The following is a 15270-nucleotide window of genomic DNA, read 5'->3' as shown; positions in this document are numbered from 1 at the left end:
CCAGACCGAGATTTGGAGGACCAGAGGACCAGAGGTCAGAGGTCGATTAGCGTTCACACAAAACGAAGTGGACCTTCTAGAAAAACGGACTGGAGTTGGATTGAAGCGGACTGAACAGGACTGGTGGGAATGAACCCTGAATATTCACTACCTTACTGGAAAGCTCAACACAATAATAGCATCACTAATAAAAATCTTTAAACTATCTTCCAAATGACGTTATGAAGGACTGTAGTAAAAAACGACAACAAGCTGAAACTGAAAGAGTCAAAATGATGAAGAACTCTTTGTCTTGGTTATCACTGTGGGGTTTTAGGATTCATCATTTCACATTTTAATCATGTTTGTTCTCCCAACCTTCCGTCGGAGGGAAACGAAGCGGCGACATCTGGAGATTAACGTCTGCTTCATCAAGCGCTGCTGATCTCCGGGTCTTTGAATCCCTAATCAGACCCCTGTCGCTTCCAGGAGACCACATCCAGATCCCTGATCTTGTTTACAACATAATCCTCTAACTGGATGCTGTCCTCATGTCCCAGTGGCCTTTTCATGCCTCAGCAGCACAAACACAGCATCCAGTTCCCAGCAAACACAGGAGGCTGAGCAGCAAGCAGAGGCTGGAGGAGGGCTGGATGGTTTATATCTGTTAAAGGGAAACATGAAGAAGTTTGTGTCTTTAAAATCCTCTTTGTGGATTTTCTCCTGTTTCTTCCACATTAGCATCATGTTGTGCTGCTTGGTCCATTTATGGTTTTAATATTTATCATATTCTGAGTTTGTTAAGTGAATCTGAAAGCTGAGTTCTCTGGATGGATGGATGGATGGATGGATGGATGGATGGATGGATGGATGGATGGATGGATGGATGGATGGATGGATGGATGGATGGATGGATGGATGGATGATGGATGGATGGATGATGGACGGACGGATGGATGGATGATGGATGGATGGATGGATGGATGGATGGATGATGGACGGATGGATGGATGGATGGATGATGGATGGACGGATGGATGATGGATGGATGGATGGATGATGGACGGATGGATGATGGATGGATGGATGGATGATGGATGGATGGATGTATGGATGGATGGATGGATGGATGGATGGATGGATGATGGATGGATGATGGATGGATGGATGGATGGATGGACGGATGAGTCAGAGGTCATCTGACCTCCCCAGAGGTCACCAGTGGGACGGCGTCGGACCTGGTCAGTGTCTGCTCTGGTGAAAAGAGCGGGAGGTCGGGGTTCAGACGCCCTGAGGCTCCTGAACATCACCGTTATCTCCTGCCACAGGCCAAACACTCGCCTCTGCCAGAAGTGCCCCCCGTCGCCTTCCCCGCTCTGAATCTCAACTCCCCGCTCACATCTCTGCCTTCTACTGGCTCTAAAACGCTCTTATCTCCACCTTAATTCCCCATATTTCACTTTAAAGAGCCGCTGTGCAGCTTGATAATCCTCACGGCTCTGTAATTTAGTCGGGACGCTCTGCTCCTGGTCGTAGTGGCAGCCAGTCATTTCATCTCCTGTCCAACAGGAAATGATGAGTCTGTGTTTTATTTGCTCCAGTCACATGAGTTTGTTCTCATCGTGGAAGTCGGCGGCGTCTTCAGGTACTGAGAAGATTTCAGGAGAAACAAGCTGGACCCGTTCATCCCACTGTGACAGGAGCGGACCAGTTTGGGCTCAACTGGTCACACCAGTGATGGTGCAGAGCTGCCAGCAGGGGGCGTGAGGTTGGACTGGGCCTGTGGGGTCACGGTGAGACCAGAACACCCCACTGGGCCGGGTTACTGTCCGACATGACCTCTGACCTCAGACACACACTGTGACCCAAACAAAACTCTGCTAGCTTAACACCGGCTGGCCTTCCCTCCACGTTCTGCTGACATAAACATCTGGATTACTCAGAAAAAATTAGGTTCATGTTATCAGCATGTTATTCATATTTCCAGTTTCAAAGTAAATATTTAGCTCCACATGCTAAGTTAGCAGGCTAGCTACTTAGCTCCAAACTAAATACCTCTGAGCTACTAGTTTAGCTTGGAGCTAAATATGTAGTTTAACAAAATAATGACCTAAACACATTCAAGCTAAACATTTAGATTACATATTTCATTCCAAACTAAATATTTCCATGAAGGTACATCTTTAGCTCAGATTTAAGCTAAATATTTAGTTAGCTAAGAGCTAAATATTTAGCTTTGGGCTAAACGGTTAGCTGAGTGCCAGGAGCTGTGAGTAGGTCTGCAGTGAGACTTTTTATGATTTTTAAGAACTGAAGATGGAGAGGACAAGCTGCAAAGGTCATCGGGGTCAACAGGGTGTGAGATCAACAGAAACAAACAATTCAGGCTCAGGAAAATGTGTGTGTGTGTGTGTGTGTGTGTGTGTGTGTGTGTGTGTGTGTGGTTTCTTTAGCCCATTTCTTTCTGCCAGAGCTGAGATGAAATATTAATAAGGAGGACGACACCCTAACCCACATTCTGTACCCTCCTCTGGCAGGAAACAGACACACACACACACACACACACACACACACACACACACACACACACACACACACACACACACACACACACACACACACACACACACACACACGCCCTCACGCTCAGATGGCTGATGTCACACAGATATTGCTGTCTGAGCTCAGAGAGAGGGGTTTTGCCGCCGGTTCCGGCCCGTCGGACGGCGTGCTGCAGTTCATCGTCGTGTTGTATTGATGGAGTTCAGTGAAGATTTTCCACCGCGCGCTCATCAGATAACCCGACGCGCTCTGAATGCCTGCCGTTCGATAATCAATTTACCTGCTGTCTGTAGGTGTGAGCAGCTCCAGAGTTTGTTCCCGACAGCTGCTGCTCTCCGTTTACCAGCTTATTACACGTCTGCAGGCGCAGGCCGCCTCCCAGGCCGCGCCGCGCCGCGCCGCAGGTGATTAAAGCATAATAAGGCCGCATTAGCAGCACGTTCTCAACAATGAGGGGAGTCCTGATTGGGGGGGGTCGGTTGCCGCTCTGCATTAGACACGGTCGCCTGGACGAGGCTCGCCTGGTGCATTCCCTGCATCGGTGCAGAGACTCTGGGAGATTCTCCCTCCGCTCTGTGTGTTTGTCTGCAGCTGTTAGTTTAATGCAACACTGACTTCAGTCCCTGCTGGCTCTCTGCTGCCTGCTCCTGTCAGGGCAACTTTATCTGCAGCAAACTGCTTCAAGTTTTCAGTCAAACTTACACAAACAGACTCGCATTCATTCACACACTCACACTGATGTTTAGCTAGCAGGCTGCACCTCAGCTGCGGGCTTTATGTGGTCACTCTGAGGCTCCAGCAGCCATCTGACTGGAGACCTGGTTCTGCTGCGAGACCCTGGAGCTTCAGGGCTTCATTGAAATAAAAGGACAGCATGTTTCTTCCATGTCTGGGATCATTTTGCTGCTGCAACAACCAGCTTTAACCGTCTGACCCGAACTGCAGCTCAGATGGAAGGAGATCCATCAGCAACCCGGGAACCAAAAAGCACGGTGGTGGTGGCAGCATGCTGTGGGGCAGCGAATGGGAACCACCTCCAGGATCTCTGGATGCTCCCATGAAAAAGTTGATAAAATGCGACATGATGGTTCAGACTGCAGACACTTGGAGGACGACCGACTGCGTGTTGGATGTCGTCCCATAGATCTGAGATCCTGGAGGTTAAAGATCCGGATTGGGGCGGAGGAAAAGTTCAAAAAGTCACATTTGGGGAAGAACCTGAGATTTGTTTGGTTGAGTTCAGCTAGCTAAGAATGTGTATACAAACTAAATCTGCTGCTGCCGTTTGGCTCTGGTCCAGCTGGAGCTGAGGTGCTGGCAGAACGTTTTGAACCCGGCTGATTCCCTCCTCTGGCCTCAGAACCGCCTTCATGCTTTACTCAACGGACCCAGAATCTCTGACGGTTTCACGTTGAATTTCTTTCACCGCTGTTTGCTTGAAGTATGAAATTAAAGCTGAATTCGATGAAACGGCTCCTCCTCTCGTCTCTGGTGACGATCCCATTATTCCAATAATCCAGATGATAGCCGACGACGCGATGCGGATACGGAGGTACCATCAGAACCGGAACCGTCCTCATCGCTCCAGAGATTAACTGGAATTAAGCCGTTTCTGCTGGAATCAAAAGTTCTGCTCCAGACGTCTGACTTCCTCAGACTCTTTCTGAAAAGCCTCGGTGGGGTGACATTTACCCAGGGAGTGGAGAAAATGACTCGGAGCGCTTCGTTGGGAATCTATTAAAGAATTCCGGACCTTGTCGACCTTCCCTTCAGGACACATCCATCAGCCGCGTTTCTGCTGCCGAAGCTCACGCTCTGCCTGCAGACGTTTGCAGCAAAGCTCAGGTTTACAGTCCGTTTCTAATCAAGAGAGCGGGAGAGGAGGATGGAACCAGAACCAGAACCTGTGGAGGACAACGCTCCCAGCAGACTCCCAACACGGAGTCTGGAGTTTCTCCCTGGCGCCTTCAGCAGCCAGCAGGATGTTGACTGATTCTCAGTTATTATCTGATCTGGTTTTTATGAATTTCCGTATAAATCTAGCAGCAGGCTGTTTGCTGCTTAGCGAACAGATTCCTGAACTGATCCGGATGAACGGATCATGATGGCGTCGAACACTTCGCCACCGGAGCCTTTGGTGCTTCAGTTGTTCCTGAGATAAAAACTGCATGTCAGCAGGTTCCCGTGACCTTTAACCTGTTAAATGCTGACATGTGAAGAAAGCACGGCCTTCAAAGTTCATCATCTTTTAATGTGTGAAGAATAAACCCAAATCCAGAATCACTGAGTAAAAACGTTCAACATGATCCATCAGTTCAGCAGCAGAGAAGCTGAAGCTTTAAACTCCATCATCTGCTCCACCTGCAGCTGCTGTGGTTCTGAACCAACCTGTTCCCCTCCTGATGGTCCAGTCGACCGGGTTCTACTGGAACCAGAACATCTGCTCCACCTGCAGCTGCTGTGGTTCTGAACCAACCTGTTCCCCTCCTGATGGTCCAGTCGACCGGGTTCTACTGGAACCAGAACATCTGCTCCACCTCCAGCTGCTCTGAGTCAAACCAACCTGTTCCCCTCCTGGCCTGTGGGGGCGCTGCACCAAGAACCACTGAAGGAAACGACACACAAACCTCTGAAGACACTGAGAGCAACTTCCTTCTTCACCAGATGGAAACAAGATGGAGGATTTTAGCGGTTGGAGGATTTCTCTTTAGGCTAAAGACCAGGAGCCATTTCTGCTGCTAGCGCTAGGCTAGCATGTTAGCTTTGGTTGTATTTACCCAGAATGCCCTGCGCTGTAGTCCACTTCCTGCTTTTGGAGCGGTCTCTGGTCCGCTTGGCGTTCACATTCAGGCAGGACCAGAGTTTATGCATTCAAAAGCAGGAAGTGGATTACAGTGCAGGGCATTCTGGGTAACCAAAACAGGCATGCTAGTCTAGCGCTAGCGGAAGAAATGGTTTGTAGTCTTTTACCAAGAACCAAATAGAAATGATTCAGACGTTCTGAGAAGAACCGGATCCGGTTGGACATCTCTTTGGGACATGAAGCTTTTTTCTCCTGGTGCTTCAGAGATCAGACATGTTTTCTCCTCCAGGCCTCCTAACAGCCTGGCCGGTTTAAAGGATGAATCTGTGGTCGTTCATCACTGATGTAATATTTAACATGGACCCGATGATGAGGCGTTTATGGGGAAACCGAGCTCTGTGGCAGAGCGAGGTTATGGTTTTAAAAACTGCTGCTGAAGCAGATCATAAAAGCTGATTTTATGAATTCATTAGCTGAGGTTTTATATCCAATTACGCTTTATTTGAAGCGCTGCTACAATGTAGAGAGGCATGAAGTATGAAACTGCTGAAGGAGAGGCAGTGGGAGGAGCTGAAAAGTTCTGGCAGATTCTCAGAAAAACCCCATTTCTAACTGGGATGTCGGAACCAGGCGGGTTCTGCTGGAGGGAAGCGGTTCGGAACCGTCCAGAGGAGAACCAGAACGCATTCAGTGGGTGAAGAGGAGGAGGCAGCAGCCTGTGGGAGGAGTCATTGAGAAAATGCTGGGCTCTGCCCTCCTCCTCCTCCTCCTCTTCCTCATCCTCCTCCGGGTGGAAAGCAGCGGACATTTGCGCGGAGCACCGCCGGGGATCGGGACTCTGGCTGCCGTGGAGGCTGCTGAGCTCCGACGTCGGCTGTCCTTCAGCTGGTTTCAGGAGAAACGCCGTTTTTCATGAGATTCCGGAACATCCCGCGGATCCCGTCCCTCTGGTTCCGGAGGAAGATTCTGCTGCTTTGTTCGCGTTCTGGTCCCGGTTCGGAGACCTCTGGATTGATTGAGGAGCGCTGCTGCTGCTAACTTTGGAGCAGCCTGTCAGGAGGAGGAGGGACCGAGGAGATCTGACACCGAGCACAGAGCTATATCTGTCCGCCGGAGCCGCGCACGGAGCGCCGCCACCGCGGGGGACAGGAGGGCTGATCCGGGGAGGAATTTCACGGTCAGTCTCCCTTCCTTCCTTTCTCGCTTCCTTGTTTTCGCTCTTCTTTTTCTCAGCTGCTCTTCCTCCGCTGTCTGCGCGCAGCAGCGGCGGCTCCCGGAGCTGCTGCAGCCGCCAGACGGAGCCCGGAGTCCGGGCAGAGCGCCTGCTGAGCGCCGCGGCTCCGTGGATACTCGCTCCAGCTTCGGTAGAGATTTTTTGTTTTTCGGTTTTGGAGGGGCTCTTGTCCGTGACATTATCCGGGCGGTCACGCGCTTCCACGCCGAACAGGTGCGTGATAGATGCGGGACGGACAGCGCCGCCCGGGCCTCTCGGGCTGTGATTTCCGGAGTTATTTTGGGCTCCTGAAGGCAGCAGACCCGGAACTCCCGCAGCCTGCGGGGCTCGGTGACCTCACCGGTCCTCGCTCCATTTTCTGCCGGTCACGAACCCGGCGCGAGCGATAACGGGCCGGTGAAGGGGCGCGTGCGATAACGGGCCGGTAAGGGGGCGCGTGCGCGCGCCGGGGCGCACCGGGAGGGCGCGCGCCTCGTCCTGATTCCCCTCACGTTGGCTTTGCCATGGAGACGTTTGACAGCGAGGACACAGAGGGTCCACAAACCTCCGGCAGTTTCCCTCCAGGGATACGATTCCTGCTGCCTTCAGGGACACCCGGACATGCGGAAGTCCAGCCGGGGGTTCGGTCCTGATGTGACCCAGGAGGACCTGAACGTGTCCTTGGCCGCTTTCTGGGCCTCTCGGGTGTCCCAGGGAGGTTTTAGCTGCTGACCTTTGGGTTTGACCCCCTGACTGTCAGCTGAAAGTGACGTCATGTCCTCTGACGCTGAAGTAAAGAAACGGGAGTCTGTTTCTGAGGATGGGCCCCATGCGGGCCCCATGCGGGCCGTTCCCCTGTCTGAGGACTACAGGTCCGCTTTGCCTCTGTTGGGAACCCAATCAGTACTTTCTCAGTTCATCACAGTCGGTTCTGTTCTGGAGACACGGTGACGTAAATCACTCACCTGCTGCTCTGAGTGTGTGTGTGTGTGTGTGTGTGTGTGTGTGTGTGTGTTTTTCCTCGAGGCGATCCGGATCATGGTTCTACCGACCCCAGAGTCGTTCCAGGATCATTTGGACCAGAGATTTTAAACTAGTGAATTATTTTCTCCATTGACACCAATAATGTTAATAAATTGATCAATAATTAATAAACACTCTTGTAATATTTAATCTAATCCTGATTGGAGAGCAGAAAATATTCCGGAACCTTCCGGTTGTCCTGCTTTCTGGACCTGAAAATGAAGAACCTGGATCCGTTTGAACAGAACCAACAGAACAAACTGATGGTGCATTCAAGGACATCAGCAGTACCTGGAAATTTCAGCGATTTCTTTCTAAATCAGTTTTATTTTTACAACTAATAAAGCCTAAATTTTTAATGTGAAGCGAACTGGACTGATGGACCAGAACCAAAGGAAGTCCAGTTCTGGAGGCTGAAATCCTGTCTCTCTGTTCTGATGCTCTCGGTTCGGCTGGACCGGTTCTGTTCTGGGTCGCGTTTCGGCTGTTCTGACCTCCAGACGGTCGGATCTGCTGGATTAGAAGCTACTTAAGGATCCATCTTCCTCCAGGGAGGACATGGGAGAAACGGTCTAGTCAAAGCATGAAGACGGCTGAGTTTGCTTTTTAACCAGCTGATCAGATGGATTGGGTTTCTATTCAGGAAGAACTGGAAGGTCCAGAATGCTTCCAGAACTTCTGGGTGGTTCTGTCTGCTCTGCTGGAGGAAGTGACATCATCACTGGATTTTAGGTCCTGAGTGACGGTTTGGACCAGAATCTTAATGGTGGAACGAGCTCAGCATTAATTTACCTGAAACTCTGCCTGGTTCTGATTGGATCTCTGGTTCTGGTTGGATCTCTGGTTCTGGTTGGATCTCTGGTTCTGATTGGATCTCTGGTTCTGGTTGGATCTCTGGTTCTGATTGGATCTCTGGTTCTGGTTGGATCTCTGGTTCTGATTGGATCTCTGGTTCTGGTTGGATCTCTGGTTCTGGTGCAGAGGTCTGCTCCTCGTGTTCTGACACAATGTTTTTTCCGCTCGCTGCTCGTTTTCTTCATGTTTGTTTAACTTTTACAGAAAGATCTTTGTGTAGAGGTGGTGTGTGTCTCTGTGTGTGTGTGTGTGACTCTCTGCGTGTGTGTCTCTCTCTCTGTCTCTCTGCCTGTCTCAGTACCGGGTGAAGAGCTCAGGTCCGAGCCAGCAGCAGAACCTCCTCTCCTCTCCTCTCCTTCCTCCTGCTGGACGGTTTCTCCTCCATCAGCTGATCCCGGTTCTGTTCTCTATTGGTTCTGTTTTCTCCTCTGACGGGTCGGATCAGAACATCCCTTCATATTCCTAAAACCAGTTGGATCAGTTTTCCTGGATCAGTGCAGAGCGGATCCAGTAAAGCTGGGATCCGATCGGTTGATCCCAACAGAGGGAATGTTGCAGACAGGACGGGTTCTGGACGGATCCGAACTAAACGGGCTTAGTTCATGTCACTGGACCTTCACAATATATCACAAATTTGTCATTTTATCTCAATTTGCAGAGAACTGCTTGGACTTCAGTAGATATTAGCTGCAGGGGAATGGATGTGTCAGTAGGGGTCAAAGGTCACTGCCGTCAGCGAGTACCTGAGCACCCCCACCTTAACGCCTCCGTCTGTTTTAATAGTTAAAACACCAAATATACCTTAACACAGAGTGGAAACCATGGAAACCGCAGAAGCCATCAGTCCTCCATGTCGCTGCCCTTTGGGGTTCAGCCAATCAGCAGCAAGGAAATGAATGATGCGCCTGACCAGCCAATAGCGTGTCAGCTAGCATAGCTCTGAGGTACTTCAGCTTCCCAAACTGCATTTTCTTCAGAATATCTGGATTGGGCTGCTGTAAATGATTATTTTAGTAATCTATCGACAGTTAATCAAATAAATGTTGTCTTGTTCTGTACTGTAGTCGCTACTTAAGCTACTAAAACAAATATACAAGACAAACGGTTAGTAAAAAACAATGCCGTTTCTTTTGAAGTGTGAAGTATGAAAAACTATTTTAAACTTTCTTTTTTACCTCATTACTCTTATTCATCAGAAAACGTCCGACATTAACCAGAAGGTATTTCCTTGTTTGTAGCGAATCAGATTCTCTGATTAAAGTTTAGAGTTTTGCACCGGGAGCAGACGGTTAGCTGTTAGCAGGAGTGAACGCGCTCGCTGCATGTGGTGGATGTTTCCTGCTGAGGCGGCGTTGCATCATCGATGACGAGTTGATGTGAAACACCAGCTCCATCTGCAGTCATCCTTCTGTGGCTCCTCTTTCTGTCGCTTGTCGTCTCCCTCCATAGCTGCTAATGGCAGTTAGCCTCCCTCCATAGCTGCTAATGGCAGTTAGCCTCCCTCCATAGCTGCTAATAGCAGTTAGCCTCCCTCCATAGCTGCTAATAGCGGTTAGCCTCCCTCCATAGCTGCTAATAGCGGTTAGCCTCCCTCCATAGCTGCTAATGGCAGTTGGCCTCCCTCCATAGCTGCTAATAGCAGTTAGCCTCCCTCCATAGCTGCTAATAGCGGTTAGCCTCCCTCCATAGCTGCTAATAGCAGTTAGCCTCCCTCCATAGCTGCTAATAGCGGTTAGCATTCGTTAACAGCCCAGAAACGCAACACAAACATTCGCCCAGAAAACACAGAACTAAATAGTAAGACTTAATTTAATCATGGTCTCTGTTTTAGCCCTAATCTCTGATCTGTGCTTTGCAAAAAATAACAAATGGATGGATTTTCTGATTCAGGCGCTGCAGCAAGGAAACCGATGAAATCTTCTGCTGAAATCATTTAGAAACTAAAACAGATAAAATGTTTCAGTAAAACCATTTCAATAAAACACAGTTGAGCGTTAACTTTACTACCCATCATCATTTCCTGCAGGCGTAGCAGGAACAGGAAGTGTTAGAACCTGGAAGCTCCTCCAGATTTAAACCAAATGAAAATGCTCGGTGATGCGTTCAGGCAGAGAAACCTGAGTGTTCCTTGTGGGCCTGGCGGCGGACGGGTTGGTGTCGCTGTTCTGGGCCGTAATTAGTTCAGGGACGTTAACTGCTGATCACTGGCTGCCTCGCTTTCTGGAAACCAAGCCAGACGGTTAGCTAGTCGGCCATGACGCTCTGCCTGCCAGGAGCGGGAGACCCGGCCGGGACCGGTCCGGTCCCAGCAGGACGGGACGCTGGTTCTGGACCTGATGTCGGTTCTGTCGGCTGGTTAATCAGACGGTGGGATTTTCCTGGGATCTCCGTGACAACAAAGCGGTAAAAGCATCCGAGCGGCTCGTAAACCGTCTCCAGGAGTCGCCATGACGTCCGGCTGAGACGCGGCGACGGGCCAACCGGGTCTGGTTGCCATGGGAACGGAGCCGCAGGTGGAGGAGCGTTGCTCGGTCCGCTGTGAAGGAATCCAGCTCCACCAGCAACCCCAACCAGAGAGGAGGGGTGCAGCCTGGGAGACTGACTGCAATGTCACATGGTGCAGAACCAGAACCAGAACCAGAACCTCCGGTTTGGTGAAGGACTTCCTGTTGGATGAAGAATAAAACCAGGTTTAAATTAATAAATCAAAACTGAAAATAAATCAAAACCCATGTTTGGTCTGGTTCTTCATGGACGGATTCTCCAAACGTCTCAAATTATCCACAAAAAGGATTTTAGTTCCCATGATGTGGAGCAGATGAATCTGCAGAAAACTCAGCAGATCTTCTGTCGGTGTGCAGCCATTTTAAAATAATACTGTGTGTGTGTGTGTGTGTGTGTGTGTGTGTGTGTGTGTGTGTGTGTGTGTGTGTGTGTGTGTGTGTGTGTGTGTGTGTGTGTGTGTGTGTGTGTGTGTTGACTTGGACAAACTGGGAGCCGCTGAAGCTTCGGTGGGAAACAAACACAGCCGGCCGAGGAAATGAGAGCTGAGAGGAAACGACTTGTTAAATCTGACAGTCAAACAACAGTCGACCCACTTCACACGCCCAGTGTGTGTGTGTACGTGTGTGTGTGTGTGTGTGTGTGTGTGTGTGTGTGTGTGTGTGTGTGTGTGTGTGCATGTGTGTTGACCCAAACAGGAGTGAAGCCTCAGGTTGCACAAACGCTGCAGGTGTGAACGAGTCAGCAGCTTTTTAAAATAGCAGCGGTCTGACTGGTCCAGGATCAGCGCTGCTGCAGAGCTGAATATTCCCACTGTCCCTGAACGTCCCTCAACCTCAGCAGGTCAGATTCAAACCGCATCCAGTTTAACGTTATGGTTTCTTCTGCTGCTGTAAACTTATTATTGGCATTGAAACATGAAGCTTTTCGCCGATGATTCACTCTGTGGCTGAAATGTTGATGTTTAAGGTTAAAATGTTTTAGAAGGTAAAAAGTTACAAAGTTAAAACACAAATCAGAGAAAACTTCCTAGAAATTCCTGAATATTGATTTTTTATTTATTTCATTATCTGAGGCTGTTAATGAAGCTTTTGTAAGTTCATAATCATTATCAGTTATTGATTAGTCACCTGATGATCAGATCGGCTCCAGGCTGACATGGTTTGAACGTTTCTCATGTTTTTCCAGCTGCAGGTTCATCGTTTTAACAAAAAGCTAAAAACGCTGATATTGACTTTTAGGCAACACAATATATTTAATAAAGGAATTTTAAAAAATGATTTCAATTATTGCATAAAAAGATGAGTGGTTAATGGAAAAATCTTCAGAATTTGACATTTTTATTATCTGATTGTCAGAATAATCAATAGGATAATTGATTACTGAAACAATCGTCGATGCAGCTCTGAAATATGGGCCGATATTAATATCCATATCAGCCCATATTCTACGCTCCAATCCCGTTTGCGGATTTGTGATCAGAATCAGGATGTCATGTATTCATCCTGTTATTCACACCTTCATCAGCACGTTTATTCCCCCCCGTTCAGCTGTCAGTCATGTAGCAGGAGGCAGCGACGACCCGGAGCCGCGATGTGCGAATGCGATGAGATGATTTATTGGGCAGGAGGCTGATGGGAGAAGACGGGGTTAATAGAAAGTGAGAGAGCGAGGATGGAGGAGGAAACGAGGGCTGGATGGATGCAGCAGGAGGGAGCGTCCGCTCAGGGCGACGCAGAGGACGGGGTGGGGGCGGTTACATGCAGCACAGCTTTACAGGGCGATAAGGCAAACAGATGGTACGCCCAGATCCCGCTGCTGGCCACACAACGGCTTCAAAGGGCCGACAGATCCTGATCTCTGCAGCCGCCAGTTTCCAGTTCAACGCCCAGGAAACGAGTCTGATGTTGGAGCCTGGAACATCGAGACGGAGCAGCAGGGAGCTGACGAACGGCGGCCATGTTGGTTCAAGATGGAGCAGCAGGGAGTTGACAAACGGCGGCCATGTTGGTTCAAGACGGAGCAGCAGGGAGTTGATAAACGGCGGCCATGTTGGTTCAAGACGGAGCAGCAGGGAGTTGACAAACGGCGGCCATGTTGGTTCAAGACGGAGCAGCAGGGAGTTGACAAACGGCGGCCATGTTGGTTCAAGACTTAGCAGCAAGGAGCTGACAAACGGCGGCCATGTTGGTTCAAGACGGAGCAGCAGGGAGTTGACAAACGGCGGCCATGTTGGTTCAAGACGGAGCAGCAGGGAGTTGACAAACGGCGGCCATGTTGGTTCAAGACGGAGCAGCAGGGAGTTGACAAACGGCGGCCATGTTGGTTCAAGACGGAGCAGCAGGGAGTTGACAAACGGCGGCCATGTTGGTTCAAGACGGAGCAGCAGGGAGTTGACAAACGGCGGCCATGTTGGTTCAAGACGGAGCAGCAGGGAGTTGACAAACGGCGGCCATGTTGGTTCAAGACGGAGAAGCAGGGAGTTGACAAACGGCGGCCATGTTGGTTCAAGACGGAGCAGCAGGGAGCAGATAAACGGCGGCCATGTTGGTCCTTCATGGATGATTCCTCCACAGGTTTTGTCGTTCAGCTCCACCTGGATGATGATGAGGTGTTTGGATCTCTGAGAGGGGTCAAAGGGCAACCCCTAAAGTTGACCTCTAGCTGTTCTTGTTCAGGATTTTCAGATTTTTCTCCTTATTACTCCTGAATTTCTTTCATAGATCAAATCTAAAGTATGAAAGAAACTGAAGCTTGAAGCTGAAATGGCTCAGCGTTGCTCCCTGACACGCTATTGGCTGCTGTTTGCAAGCAGCCAATCGAAGCGCGTTGCTCATTTTCTTTACTGCTGATTGGCTGGAGATGTGGAAGATCGTAGCGGTTAGCTTCTGTTGCAGCGCTGGGACAGTTGAATGAATATTGAGCTATTTTTGGTGTTTGAACCATTAAAAATGGCCGTTAGGGCTGCACTAACGACTTATTGATGATTTATTGATTAATTGGATAATAAATTGCTAGTTAGATTAGGAGAGGTTATTTCTAATTTTATAACTTCGTGATTAACATCTTTTTGAAACGCTCCGTGGTTCTGACTTCATTAATAAATGACTGACTGAAGTTTGCTTCCAGGTCAGGAACACGGCTACTGTCAGAGGTCAGAGGTCACATTGGGAAGATTTATTGACAAACTGGGTGTAAAGTCCCGACCAGCCGGGTTCTGGATGAGACCGTCCCAGTCAGGACGGAATAACAGAAACGATCCAGAGAAACTGTGTGTGTGTGTGTGTGTGTGTGTGTGTGTGTGTGTGTGTGTGTGTGTGTGTGTGTGTGTGTGTGTGTGACGCAGCAGATCCCTGCTGAAGGTGTCTGCAGCTGATTGGTTGGTTCTGCTCTGGTATTTCTCGCTGCGCTCAGAGAGGCGGGCAGGTGAGATGAGAATTGATGACCTGCATCAGCAGGGAGGATGGGATGAGATGCCCATCACTGCAGAGCCATCACACACACACACACACACACACACACACACACACACACACATCCGTTTGGAGGCACAGCGTTCCAGAGTTGGAGGCATCTCGGTTTCTGGCAGCGGACCCAGATCGGACCAGTTTGTCCTGACTGGTCAGTTTATTCATGTTGGACATTGATGAGCATTTTTAAAACTGGGCCTTAACTCATTAGCATTTCCATGTAAATATATGAAATTAACACCAAACGGATAGTTTGTCTGGCTGATGCACATCATGCTTAATAATAATATTTTACAGAATCAGGATTTTGCAGCGTTCTGTGTGAGATGAGACGAATATTGGGAGGATGATGGTTGTGAGTGAGACGCTGCGTGGATGAATCTGTGCCAGTGAGTCAAAGTTGTGGTTCTAAACCGGGCCGGCCGGTTGGAGGCTCCCACCCGCGCCTCCTCTGTCTGAATGAGTCACAGAGTAAAAATAAAACCCGAACCCGGTCCGCCGTGCAGATGATGAGCGGTGAGACGCCTTTCACCGAAACGCGCTTGACCTCTGAGGATATTTCTGTCTGACGTGGAGCTCAGAGCCGCTGCAGCCGTTTGAACCCAAACCCCGAGCCGTCGCCATGGAAACCAATATTTACACAACATCAGCGCCTCACAGGACCGCCGCGTTTGGGACGGTCGCTGTCCTTTACGAAGCCCAGCCGATGTTTTCACCGCCGGCTGAGCGAAACGATTTCGATGGTTTTTAGTCACCAAAATATCAAATCTGACAAAAACTTGAATATGTGGAAAATCTGGACAAAATGAAAATTATAAAAACGAAAATAGAATCAGTGTGAAGATCCAGTTCAAGTTTCCAGC

General features: G+C 49.4%; 1 protein-coding gene across 2 annotated transcripts in view; it reads left to right on the top strand.

The window, feature by feature from the left end:
- Positions 1–6008: 6008 nt before the first annotated feature.
- dag1 (dystroglycan 1) overlaps positions 6009–15270 on the top strand; it is a 33352-nt gene continuing 24090 nt past the window's right edge. The window contains exon 1 of one of the 2 annotated variants that reach the window (XM_008408248.3): positions 6009–6521. The gene's annotated coding sequence lies outside the window, so the exon portion shown is untranslated. The remainder of the gene's footprint in view (positions 6522–15270) is intronic. The other variant, XM_081606765.1, reaches the window with a different exon arrangement.

Source organism: Poecilia reticulata, chromosome 5 (assembly GCF_904066995.2).
Source record: "Poecilia reticulata chromosome 5, P_reticulata-male-v2, whole genome shotgun sequence".
Lineage (NCBI taxonomy): Eukaryota > Metazoa > Chordata > Actinopteri > Cyprinodontiformes > Poeciliidae > Poecilia > Poecilia reticulata.
Note: the sequence above shows the minus strand (reverse complement) of the source record. Positions and strands in the feature narration are given on the sequence as shown.